This window comes from Mytilus californianus, unplaced genomic scaffold (genome assembly GCF_021869535.1).
Source record: "Mytilus californianus isolate M0D057914Y unplaced genomic scaffold, xbMytCali1.0.p SCAF_7, whole genome shotgun sequence".
NCBI lineage: Eukaryota > Metazoa > Mollusca > Bivalvia > Mytilida > Mytilidae > Mytilus > Mytilus californianus.
In genome coordinates, this window is record NW_026262723.1 from 109,764,523 (window position 1) to 109,779,651 (window position 15,129).

Consider the following 15,129-nt stretch of genomic DNA (forward strand, 5'->3'; position numbering starts at 1 on the left):
AAGGAAATATAATTATTTAATGGTAAAAAACGGAAATTGAAATTTTGATATAAAATACAAACAAATTTAGTCAATAAAAACTAGTATCCGTTATTTCACAGAACAATGTAAATTGAAATGTTTAAGGAAGTTTTTAAAAAAAAATTTAAATCATTTGATTTAAATTGGTTTCATAATTTGAATAAAATGGCATGAATATCAATATTGACGTTTTGCAGGAAAAATATTGTATCAATCGTTCTTGTTATTTAGGCTGGGAACGTTGCAGTGTTATCAATATAAAAAAGAAGATGTGGTATGAATGCCAATGAGACAACTCTCCACAAGAGACCAATGACACAGAATTTAACAACTATAGGTCACCATACGGCCTTCGTCAATGAGCAAAGCCCATACCGCACAGTCAGCTATAAAAGGCCCCGAAATGACAATGTAAAACAATTCAAGCTTGTTTTTCATGTCGAGTCGAAAAGACACATCTAATATTATTAAACGTCAAAATGAGCTTAAAATTGGCCAACATAGTAACATGTCATTCTTTTTTTTTTTTTTTTTTTTTTTTTTTGGTTCAAATTTTTGGTTTGAATTTCGTTAAGTGGCAGATCTTTCACTTTACTTATACATGTTATAATCTTAGCATGATATATCAATGGACACACATAAGATATGTGTAATAAATGATACAAACCAATAGAATACCCAAGATGGACGCCTCATAATGGTCACTAAAAATATCATTAAAAAAACACTCATATCGATGTTACAGACGACTAAAACACAGGTTCAAGCCTAACAATACAAGATAAAGATTGTCTTACCGGAACATGCTCAACGTACTTGATCTGCAAATACAGAAATGGTCCTGCTTTTTATATTCTCATGTTAGTTGTTTTACTTCAGAGTAGATGTCATACAGCAACGCTATGAATACAAAATATCTGAAATTTTCAAAGCAATTTTGTGTACAGAATTTTAATTAGCTGCGGTGATAAAATTATATACAGACAAGGCGTATTTTACTATACAAGAGAGATAACTCTATTTGTTAAATGAAAAAGAATACAAAATATATGACTGCATGGCACCTATCCTGTTATATGGTGCTGCGGTTTGGGGGTATTAAAAAATGATATTGTTGAATCTCTGCATTTAGAATTTTGTACACACATTATGAAAGTTAAAAAAATGTACACCTAATTGCATTGTATATGATGAACTTGGTAGAATACCTATGTCTGTTCGCATTAAAGAATGATTGGTTTTTGGGAACGTATTGTAACGGGTAAGAAAGAGAAAAGTTCGTATACACTGTACGAAATGTTGTGCAGACTCGATCGTGGTGAAGTTTATCATTCTAAATGGTTATATTATGTAAAAGATATTTTGATTGAATGTGGATATGTTGATGCTTGGAATAATTAATTTGTTGGAAAGTATTGTAATTTATCTAAAGATATGAAACAGTATAACCATGATTAATTTGTAAATGATTGGAAGACTAAAATATTCAATTCATCTAAATGTCTAAATTACAGAATGTATAAGGCTGAATTTGGTATGGAAAATTATTTAACTGTATTACCTTACAACTTATGTAAAAGATGTGGTAGTCATTGATTACACATTGAATGTGGTATATTTTTTAGTATAGATAGGTCAGAAAGAGTTTGTGATTTATGTAGCAAAGAAGAATTTGGTGACGAATTTCACTATATATTTAACTGTACTTTTTTCAATGTTGAAAGAAAAAATTTTTAACCTGCCGAGATATGTAAAGTTAAAAATGTTGATAGTTTCTATGAACTAATAAATAGTAATGATAAATTCACTCTTGTTGTCTTGTTTAAATTCTGTAAAATTGTAATGTCAATATTTAAGTGAATATTTACGTGATATTTACCCTCCTGGATAATTTTGTACATGTACATATGTTTAATTTTGTTCATGCATTATATTTGTTACATTGTATGTTTGTACTATCATACCTCATGTGAGGCCTTTAGTGAAATGAAAAGTTTCAAAAGTTTCAAAGTTTCAAAGGCTTATAGTACACACATTTGATAAAAACAGAATATTGGAATTATTAACAACAGTACATTGTCAAACCTGTATTTTATGAACTGTAAATTTCAGTGATCTGATGCTACAAAATTTTGTCTCAGTAACCGTATTTGTGCCCCTCTGTTATAAGGAGCAGAAGTCATATACATGCCGCACGTTTGATCCTTGTGTCTGCACGTGAGTCCGTCTACAAATGAAATTCTGGCAGTTATAATGTTTTCTTCATCTGAAATCGTATTTGAGCCATTTATTAGTAATTAAGTGTCCATTGGTACTGTTAATTGTATGCTTCAAAATGATATTATCATTTCTTGTCTTATGTCCGAATATAATGCGCAAAATAATAAAAAAAAATGCGAGTTAGTTTCCAAAAGAGAGGCGAAAGATACCAGAGGGACATTCAAACTCATAAGTCGAAAATAAACTGACAACGCCATGGCTAAAAATGAAAAAGACAAACAGACAAACAATTGTACACAAAACACAACATAGAAAACTAAAGACTGAGCAACACGAACTCCACGAAAACTTGGGGTGATCTCAGGTGTCCGTAAAACTTACGATGGAATGATTTAAACTTCACCACTTGGAACTCTTGGTTTAATAGCTTCCTTGTGAGCAACAACACTACACGAAATCCCGGATTTGAAGAGGTATGCAAATGTTATGTAAATGTATTCAGAGACCGACATTTACATATATTTACAAACCGCTGCATTTAGTTTATCTTGTCTTTACATGTAGTAAATATCAACATTTCTTGTGCTATACCCTCCTATGGGCGGTTATGAGAGACCGCGGTTTATAAAATATATTAACACCTAATCAAACAATTTTAAAGTTTAGAATTTGCATATATTTATGACCATCTCAAAACTTTCACAAACTTATGTATTTGTATACCTCTGCAAATCGAAATCTTTGTCATGTATTTTTCTATGATGTAAATTTATCCGCAAATGTGTTTCTTTGTCTAGGTAGCAAAGCATCATCATTCAAATAATTTTATAGGGGTTATAAAGTGTAAGGTGCATCTATATTTGCCTGGTATGTAAACCAATTCAAAACGAGAACTTTATAGAGGGGTGTAAAGCATCATTTCCTTTAATATGCAGAGACCTGTCAAATGTATTGTAAAGGAATATATTTGTTAGTCTTTATAGTCGGCTGAAATGTATGTCAAATCAGAACATATCAAAAGCCTTTGAACATATTCCTAAATGTATGGTAAATACATAGATTTGCAGACAATTTGTTTAATTAAGAAATGTGGTCAAATAATAATATCAATGACATGTGTAAATATATTGGGCATATGTAACTTTGAATACATATGCAAAGAAATGATAAAGAAAGATATTTCAGACAGCTAGAAATGTATGTGTAAATATATTGGGCATATGTAACTTTGAATATGTATACAAAGATATTATAAAGAAAGATATTTAAGACAGCTAGAAATATATGGTAAATAGTTATATTTGCTTTTAATTTGCTGATATATTTGAAAGGTGCAGATTATATGGACAAATTTTGCCATAGCTTTACTGGTCAAGCTATGATATGACAAATATAGCTGCTTTGGGATTGGTTTTGGCATATTGGTAATCCCATTTATTATACATGTGTTTTAATAATTTCGTTTTAATAAAATAACAATCGGGTCTACAAAATCGATTCTTGATCTCTTCTCTGTTTGATGTACTGCGTGAATTTCTTTATCCATCAAAATCTTCTATTCTCGGGAAGTTATGATGGTTCATTCGCATAGCATAAAACGATCGTTTCCTTTGAGTATCTCTTTGAAACTTCTGGAATTGCGCGAGTCATAATTCACTTTGTTTATAAAACATAGAATTTAATTTTTTTAAAAAGAGACATATACTACAATATGTATTATATGTTACTGCAGAGACATATATACTATATATATATATGTCTCTGGTTACTGGTAGAAATAATACACATATACAAATTAAGCCTAAACAATACTAGATATGCGGCCTCAGTATCAAATTTGAAATCGGTTGCATTCGGAAGGTCATCGAGCGATTTATCAAGTTTTTATAAAAAGTCCAAGTTTCTGAAATAGTCTAGAAATATTCCTTCATCGGTAGATTAGTTGCCACATAATATTTGACACAAAACACATCTTGAGAGAATGTTTTTTTTTTTTTTTAAAGAATCGGCTAGTTTGCACACATATATAAACGTTAAATCTATTGACGAATATTTGTAATATTTGTTTTCCTTATCCGTTAAGTCCAGTCACGAGATGTTGAACTCCGTGTGCTTCAAATAGCGTCCTCTGCAAAAAATTTCTTTGAGTGTGAGAAAGAAAGTTAAAAATAACAAACAAAGAACCAATGAGTCACGTGTCATAATTGACACACAATTTACCAATGAAATCAAACAAAATCGATAGATAATATTATTCCATCGACGAGATGTCGCCCTTCCTCCGACGAACGGGGTTTATCAACAGTTAAGTGTGACAATTATCCCCTTTTACAGAAAGATCTGGTCCGAAAAGATCAATAGAAGACCACCGCTAGTCATTCCCCATTTCCATTCTCAATTTTATCAATATTCATCAATATAATAAGGCACAAATCATTATCATTTCTTTATGATTTATAAATTGTCTTAAAACAATGCTCCCGTTGTCATTTGATTGTGTTGTTTTTAAATACACAAAACTAAAATAAGTTATCGAACTATCAGTCATGCGATATCTCATTTACCGCCTATTTTATTCTAAAATTTTACAGCTTTCATATGTACTTTGACAGGAATCGTTTTTTTTTATATCATGATCAAATAAGCTTTTTTTGGTTTTTTTTTTGCAATAATTGCATTTAACATATACGTTGCACATATTTCAATTGAAATAACATTGAAACAAGATTGAAGGTCATATAAGTCACAAAATTGATACGACGAAGTAAATTTGTTTTAACATAATTCAAGAAGATTTGTATACGACAAATATATATTACACTAATGTTGATAGGGGCTCGTATCATGGAAAACCTATCTTTAAAAAATATAAGGCAATTGTCCCTGTACAACAAGACGAAGTCTAGACATAGAGTTTTAGCGGAAATGTATATGATTCGTGTTTGAATAATTGGAATATCTTGCTATGAGAATTCAAAGACGATTCAAGTAAATCAAATAAAAATTAACCGAGCGTTACGAGAAGGGTAAAGAGTACTCTAAGGGTTGCAAGCGCAACATGAGTTTAAAGGCTGTCAATCCTTCTAAATTTGCTACTAGATACACTCTTAGCAGATGAGATTAATCTTTAGCACTAAGATTGTGCCAAAACTAATTTAGGAGGGAGGTGGGTGTTCTTCAATTCTTAATATTATTTACGCCATTTTTTCTCTATTCTATATAAATTTTGCCCATCATTCTCTATTCTTTATATTCTAGAAGCCCACCATTCTCTATTCTTAAATTTTTGGCCTATCCTTTTCTTTTCTATTCTTTATTTTTTTAGCCCATTTTCCTCTATTCTGTAAACTCCATCCACACCCTCATAGAAGATGTCATTCTAGTTATCTACGTCTTTTTTATTTGCACTAAATTATTATGATTTTATCTCTTAATGTTAATTTTTTTCATTTCTTTTTTAAAAGTAGTGTCTTTTTCTAACCTAGGTTTGTATGTTTGATTTTGCTCCAGTTTTTTTTTTTCATTTTCAATGCAGTTTCGTGTTCCATGCAAGTGGGCAATTTTTCTTCATAATCCAAAACTGTGTACTTATATATCAAGATAACACGATACCGAATGGCATATCTCCCGATTTCTAAAATTTTCGGCACACTTGTACTTTGAATCGAGTTACATCGGAATATGTAATAAAAAAAAATGAGGGTCACCATTTTTTTTTTCGTAAATTTGATTAGAAAACGTCAATTTTGACGACAAATTTACATAGGGAAAATGCCTTGTTTTAACTTTTTTTTTATTTTTCAATACAATGATTTGTTCTTATATACGGAGAAAGGTTGTCTCATTGACACTCATACCACATCTTCTCATATCTAAAGACTAAAAACTAACATAATATCCAGGATTGTATACTGAATTCATGCATCTAAGATGCATGAGTTTTGTATTAGTTGTTATTAGCTTTCAACTAGCTGTCAGTAACTGCGAGTACTCTAAGATCTGTACTTAAAGTCTTTTGGTTGTTGGGATGTATAAGTACCCTTCCACGTCCACTCTGTTTTTGTTATATGTATTCTATTTATATCCATCTGATGAGTTAAGCCTTTTTTAACTGTTTTCTACAGTTTATTTTTATGTTGTACTGTTACACCACTGTCCCAGGTTAAACTGGTCCGCCATTCCATCTTAAGCTTAGCACCGTTAGTGTAGCAATAAGTGAACACAACAGGGGTCCAGTTTATGTCTTAGGTTAGGGGAGGGTTGGCGCAGTTCATAGTGTGATGGTAATTGGGAGATCTCAAATATAGCAAGCTAACATGTACGTCATTTGGTCTTTGATGGAAAGTTGTTTAATTGGCAATCATATCACATCTCCTTATGTCATCACGGTTTGAGTTTTTTCAAGACTAACAAATACGTACTAGGAGACTGAACTATGTTGCTGTTATAGCTTAAATTTGACTATTGTTGTGCACATGTGATGTTATAATTTGATAGATTTAATACTTGCTATACTAAATATACTTATTAACTTTCATATTCAAGAGACCAACGAATCTTTACTAAAACCACTGTAACAGATCTAGATTAGCAGTAAAAAAATACTTGTCCATCCTGCATTAGTCACGTGTTATCTAAATGTCTTTGGTTTTGATTGTCGTTAATTGGCCGGTTGCTGTGTATATCCCACATTTCCATTTATGCAAATAAAGAAATAGCAACCCTTTTAATTTGCATAAACACTTGTAAACTTGTTAGAAAAACTCCTTATAAGACTGTGAATACTCTCGGGCTTTTCCCGACGCCTATGTGACCAATATGCCCCCACAAAAAGGCACCTTTGCTAATCGTCTGTGAGTCGTTTTGTCTCCCCACTTTGTGAAAAGGTGCATTTTTACCAGCTGTACCAGGCCTGTTCATCATGTCTAACTCAAAACACCAAAAACACACCCATTCCCGAAGACCAAAGTGCAAATTAATATGAATCTAAATTCAAAAAGATTTTAAGATGTCGTTGGATTTTTGTCCCCCGCGACGCGTTGATGGGGACATAGAAATACCGGGCGTCCGTCCTTCCGTCCGGTCTTGTTAGCTCTCTAACGTGTACAATTCTTGCCAGATTTTTATAAAACTTATATATCAGGTATATATCAGCCTTGTTGCTGACAAGTTTCAAAAATCAGTGCCGACACACTGCTTATTGCATTGAGTAAAAACAAAAGGCGACTCAAAGACAAACACCAGTTTACAAGTATACGACATAAACATGAGGATGTCAGATGTTGACAGTAAACCGGATTTATTTTACATTTATTAATGACTTGCTATTTTTATTACCGGATTTCCCGTCCCGTTATTGATTTGTTGTTATACTGCGGACGAGCGGGCGGGCTGCTCCAGTCGTTTCCGTGCGATGACTTATGAACCTTTCATCCAAAGGTTTTCAAATTATAATATGTTGTCACTGATGACAAAATGGAGGTAGAGTTTGATATTGACGATTAACTTTACACCATTCATCAACAACATTATTTTGATTTGAAATGAAATGCTAATCTTGATAAGAAATGTTTTAAAAATTTTGAGCCTTCGATTGGAACAAATACATGTCCTGGGAATTTTGTTTTATATCATTAAACCTTTAAATAGGATAAAGTCAAGATCGGGAAACCAAAGGGCACCAAAATTTTTTATTAAAATTTTGAATTGATTAAATACTTGCATATATCATTAGAATAAAACTGATACAGGAGCAGGAAGATTATTGAAATTGATGTAGTTTTTTTCATTAATGTTGGTCATTTTTTATTCTTGTTAAGACACGAAATACAGAGATTATACCTGATTCAAAAATTAAATTACTTGCTTTGCATCGAATCTATTATATCTGCTATGAGAAGCGGGGAAACGAGAATGTTTTTTTATATACAAAAGATAATAATTATTGTTTAAAAACAGTTTTACTGTATATAATTTAAACATATTTTTAGATACAATGTTACAGTAACTGTTCTTATTTCTTCTTTAAATTTCTAGCATGTAAACTTTTAAATTATTTGCGTTTTTCAAAGTATTAACACGTTTTCACGAATAAAAACTGCATGTTTAATTACAGAATGATACCGATGTCTTTATCTGGCATATTCTTGGCTTGCGTAATTGGTATATTTGTATATTATCAATCTCTTTACAACATCTGGATTTTATTATACACAATTAGCGTTATTAGATCAATTTTGGTAATTAACACATACGGTTTTCCTTTAAGGTACCCTGTAGTGCTAAATGATGAACCTTTTCACAGTCAGGAAAATCCCTTCATTTACATACAAGTGACACATTTATCACCTATTAAGGGATAGTTAATTCATGCTCCTTCTTTATTGTATTATTAGACATTTTCAATTGTAAACATAAACGTTCTGATAAAGTACATGTACATGTAAGTGCATACTCGTGTATTTTCAAATTATAGGATCATGCAAAACACACGCCTTGGCTCAAGTTATATTGAAATAATTAATTTGTATTCTCTTGTTTAAAATGAAAAAAGATCACAAATAAGCAGAAGCTAAACTAACTTTTTTGCAAGTCCACACCAAAATTGATAGACTTAAGCTTGGGTTGAGAAAACGTACCGTGTTTATCGATTTAATATTATTTATTCTAGTTTAGATTTCATTCCTGAATGACATCGTTGTTTTCATATTTTGAAGTACAAAAGGTAAAGCTGCTTACAATTTAGTACAGTGTTATTATAATAGTGCATTTCTTCCTACACCTGAGATTCATGTAGTATTTGCAACTGGACGTTTACACAAATCAATCCATCAACCCATTTATTATGTGTCTATAAGATGTAAAAAAAAAATATCAGTTTACTGTTACAATTCATCGTCTCAGTTAAAGTTTCCGTTCTGATACAAGCATATCGAATTGTAAACTATGTTGTAAAGAAAGTTATGAACATTTTAAAGCATTTGTGTTTTGCAAGCAAGATCTTAAAAAAAAATCCCTTTTACTGTTTTAAATACTTTCCATGGTTCTTGAGTAAAGCCATTTTTTAATATCATTAATTATATCTTCAATCAGTTCTGTTTTGAATCGGGAAGAACAATATCTACTTCAATTCAAATATTCGCTCGGTGTGCCTCTCTTAAACCATCAATACATGAACTTTGCTGCAAAAATTACTATACAATATATGGATTTATTTTTCCGTAAATGCGAAATAATCGACACATCTTACAGCATTTACTAGGGTCTGGATGGGGTCTTTCATATCTGTATTTCTTTTAGCTCTAATCACGACCCTCATTTACGTTTGTTGTGCATGCGAGATATAAACTGCAGTCTCGTAAAAACCGCGGTCTCTCAAAACTTTGCATACGTCTGTAAAGATATGTTGCAGATATCGATATTTATCAAAATATTTATAATAATGGAAGGTATTAGTAAATAAAATACACTTCTTTACATACATAAACGATATCGACAAACGTTTGCAAATATAACACAAACATTTGACAGCATTTACATTGGTTGTAAATGTTTTATAAACCACGGTCTCTCAAAACTTTGCATACGTCTGTAAAGATATGTTGTAAATATCAGTATTTATCAAAATAACTATGATAATGGAAAGTATTAGTAAATAAAATACATGTCTTTACATACATAAACTATATCGACAAACGTTTGCAAATATAACAGAAACATTTGACAGCATTTACTTTGGCTGTAAATGTATTATAAATCGCGGTCTCTCAAAACTTTGCATACGTCTGTAAAGATATGTAGCAAATATCGATGTTTATCAAAATAACTATGATAATGGAAGGTATTAGTAAATAAAATACACTTCTTTATATACATAAACGATATCGACAAACGTTTGCAAATATAACACAAACATTTGACAGCATTTACATTGGTTGTAAATATTTTATAAACCGCGGTCTCTCAAAACTTTGCATACGTCTGTAAAGATATGTTGCAAATATCAATATTTATCAAAATAACAATAATACTGGAAAGTATAAGTAAATAAAATACATTTCTTTACATGCATGAACGATATCGAGAAACGTTTGCAAATATAACAGAAACATTTGACATCATTTACATTGGTTGTAAATATTTTAAAAACCGCGGTCTCTCAAAACTGCCCACACCTCTGTAAAACAGTTATGCAAATTTTAAACTTTGCATATATCTCCTATCCTGGAAAGTGCATGTAAATCTAAGGCCTATCTTTACATATCGTTGGAAAATGAATAAAGCTATGGAAATAAAATTATTATCTTTAGCATATCTTTGAGGACGTCCTAAATAATGCCAAAGGAATAATACATTTACATATACATTAGTAGGTCCGCAAATATGTCTGGCAGAAAAGTAGTTACATTTGTCAAACATTTACATGACTGTCCAAATTGTTGTAAATCTGCCTTTTCGTGTAGTGCAACCCTCTATCAAGGAAATTCACAGCGACAGTGATGAGAAGAAACTAATTTTCTTGAAAACAAGTGACAGTTTACAGAACTACTATTCTTAAGGTTCATCATAACAAATGGACAAAAATGGCTGTATTTCCACCTCAAAAACTACTCTGAGTACAGACTTACCTGTCCAGTTGGAAAAGTTTTAATGCCTGGCATCCACTAGATATATAAAAGTTAAATGCATTTTGTGTTTCAGAAAGAGAAAATCTTTTTTGGATTTTGATGGCCATTTTTTTTCCTTTCTGCAGAAGGTGTAAAAGTAAACTAAGTTGGGATAAAACTTTGAGATGCTCCCTCTCAGGTAAAAACTGTATTGTATTGTATTGATTGTCCTTGATTGACACGGACAATAGACAGACAATAGGTATCTACACAACTATAGGTGAGTTAAAGGGTTTAACTGAGTGGACAGTATCAAAGCAATTCAGGTGTTTGTTTATTTTTACACCTTCTGCAGAAAGGGAAAAAAAAATGCCCATCAAAATCCAAAAGTGATTCTATCTTTCTGAAACAAAAAATGCATTTAACATTTATATATCTAGTGGATGCCAGGCCTTAAAATTTTCCAAACTTGACAGGTAAGTCTGTACACAGAGTAGTTTTTGAGGTGTAAATTCAGCCATTTTTGTCCATTTGTTATGATGAACCTTAATTGCGCATGAAGAATTTGACCTTTTCGACATCCAGCATAAAAGTATAAAGGGCGTCGATCGTTGTGAATACGAATATGTTTCTTAAATACAGAGAGTGATTCACAATTTTTTTACAATAAATGATTCCTTAATTTGATGGATGACGGAAGATAATAATTTGAGTAACGTTTTTTACGGGATTTCACCTCTTATAGATTATTACTTTGTCTTGTGTTGTGATCGTGTTGACCACTGACATAACCAGGCAATAAGTCTTGCAGATATATTAACAATTTTATGAAACAGTATTAGTTTATGGTTACTACTTCGATCTGAAAGTCTCTCCCATTACATGGGTTTCTTTATATAACATCGAAGTACTTGTGAGTTTAGTCCCCACCTCCTTTGTAACTCTACGAGCAACGTCCAACTGAATGTTTTCGAGTTTATTCAATTTTCCTGAATCCCAGACAACATCAGCATATTCAATGATAGGTCTTATAAAAAGGTATATATATTTTTCCAAAGTCATTCTATCTAAAGTATGTTTATTTTCCTTAAAATATTGAGTCTTTTGTAAGATTTCTGTACAATATAATCAACAAGAACATTCCATGAACCATTATTCGAAAAATTACTCCTAAATGCGTGTGCTTTTCGACTACGTGTAATTCTTCGTTATTCATTTTTAAAGGTGGGTGATAAGGTTTTGCATTTTTACGTGAAATAATCATGATTTAAGTTTTCTTTGGGTTGAATTTGATAACCTATTTCTTGGACCATTCGTGAATTTTGTTCAAACCGGTATTGAGAATTTCAGCAGCTCCTACTGGATTATCAACAGTTAAATATAGACGTGTCTTGTCAGCAAAAAGCTTGATTTGGGCTTTGATATCAGTGATTATGTCATTCATAAATACCAAAAACAGAAGAGAACTTAATATCGAAGCATTAGTAGGCAACCAGTCAGAACTTTATCCATTTATAACTACCTACTCTTTGATTCCTTCCATTCAAAAAAAAATTGATCCATTTAAGTAAGATTAATATTGTTGTCTTAGTGCCAAACAAAATGATGGAATTCTAATGAAACATTTTTGCTACTTAATCATCAAAACTTAAAGTGCTTCAATATTCTATTTTGATCTTTATGTACCCTTGCTCCTTTTGGTCAACTGATGGAAGGTCGAGGCAAAACAATTGGCATATCAATGTATTATTTGAGAAAAAAAGTTAGGGCCTCATGTGAGAGCATTTTCTTGCAGTGGCCAAAAAAATGGTTGTGACAGAAAGACGAGGGAATTTACAAAATTATAATTTGTAATTCATCAAGAAGAAACAATACACTGACATTAGGACACTCTTTGTCAACATGACAAATCACTATATCGCAAAGACATTGTTAGTCCCGATGCAGAATGTCGCTCTTGTAGAGATAGTCTTCTATAGATACTAATACACTGAAACAATTTTAACTTCATGCAGCTTAGTCACAGGAATGAATCTGCCTAATTATGACTTTACTCGCTGTCATTCAGTTCACAACTAACAAAGAGCATTTTGAAGTCGTGATAATTGCAAAGCAGACACTTAATGGGTCCATTTATAAGCAGACATTATGCATGGAAAATAACAGTTTTCTGAAAACTATTTCTTAATTAAGAATATTGAATTAATGTGTTTCTGCCAGCTGACATTGAATCCCTGATTATTACCAAATTGACCGGATAAACTATATTGCATATTTAAAGGCACGTTTCCTCCAACATGCATTAGTAGTAATAGGAAGCAACATACATTTAACCATATGCTAACACTCGGAGGACACTTTTCGTAATTATTCTTTAAAGAAAACATAGTATCAGCAAAAAAAATAATTATACGGTTATATATTATATAGTATATTTGATAATGATATTAATTTGTATGAATGACTTTAAGAGAAAAGTGTACTTATACGCATAACTGGATTTATATGTGTTTTTCTCTCTACCTTGATAATTTAATACGGTGACCTATAGTTGTTAATTCTATGTCATTTGGTCTCCGGTGGAGAGTTGTCTCATTGGCAATTATACCAAATCTTCTTATTTTAATATATATCTGGTTTTAAAAACGTAAACTAATTTTTATTATTCTCTATACACTTAACAGGAATATGTGATTGCATACAATTTGATAAACATATCTACTATTACCATGCTTTGACTTCCATTTAAGCTGAAACAACTTACATATATACGGTAATGTGTTGTATAAAAAGTTAACCAAAGCCAAAAACTGAGTCTTCCTGTCGTACGACCAGGAATTAATAAAATATTATCAGCTATCTAACCTTTAGAAAGTAATAAACTTCTTTGGCTTTTCATTCTATGAAAAAATTACTTCTTTCGTTCATCGCCGAGGAGGATGAAACAGAGTTCTTACCTTTTCTGCTGAGCTAAATGTTACCTTCACATCTACACTATAGTATTCATACAAAACGCTGCGTTAAGTTACTCGAGAAAGATAATTTACAGTCCGTAAAGGGGGTCTATATTTCACCGTACTAGATGATAAAAAGAAGGTCAATATTTCAAGTTTCCATTATATCATTATCATTTTTAAGTCTGTGTAAATGAAATTGTGTAAATGAAATTCCCACTGCAAATTCTAAAGAATAAATAATACTTTAAATATTTCACTATGTTTGTCTATTTTGTGAAATTAGATCTAAAAGGACACACAACTAAGGGTAACGTATTTGCTTCTAGATTAACAAGATAGCCTTTAATTCAACAACTATCAACCAATTTGTCTTTTTCTCTTTATTATTATTTAATTTCTTTTCCAACTTCACTAAAACAAACACAATTTGGACAAGTTATCACTACGAAAACCAAAATGCTGCTAATTTAAGTCGGACAGTTTAGGAAGGAATATTACTATAAATTGAAAATCACACAATACTCCAAATTTATTGCAAACCAAATGGAATTTATAGAATATTTGTGCCAGTGCAGTACAAAATAACAGCAGAAAGTACCTAGTGTTTACGTTACATTAGAAAAAAGAGAGGCGATACACAGGCAAATTTTGTTCACGTGAATTTAATGTGAAATTAACGTGAATTTCACGTGAAAAAATTCACGTGAATTTCACGTTAATCGAGCTTATACGCGTAATTCACGTGAAATATTTCACGTGAATTTCACGTTAAACTCACGTGATTTTCACGTGAAATACTGATTCACGTGAAATTCACGTGAAATTTTTCATGTGAAATTCACGTGAATTGAGCCTTCACGTGAAATTCACGTGAACTTTTCACGTGAAATTAACATGAATCGAGCTTCTTTTTTTTAATGAAATTAAAGTGAATTCAGCCTCAATCACACTAATTTCACAGGATTTGAGCTTATTTATGTAAGTCAATTCTAATCTAATACAAATTCTGTTTTGATATATATATAAACATGAAAAATATTATTCTTGGTCTGGACCATGTGTTCATACTTCCATTCTGTTTTACTTTCTTTGTTTCCAAAATTTTTTGGTCTTAAACAAAGAAGGCAAGCAAATGCATCATAGGATATAAATTATATCCAGGGCACCTTAGTTCACTCCTAGAACTTTTTTGGTTGTGTTGAGTCTCAATCCTTTTTTGTAAATGATTTATGGACTGTGGTCATTTTTTAGAAGTTGATTGCACTGATGTATATTTCATTTGAGTTGATTTTTATTATGTTTGTATAAGTCATATTGTGTGGTCA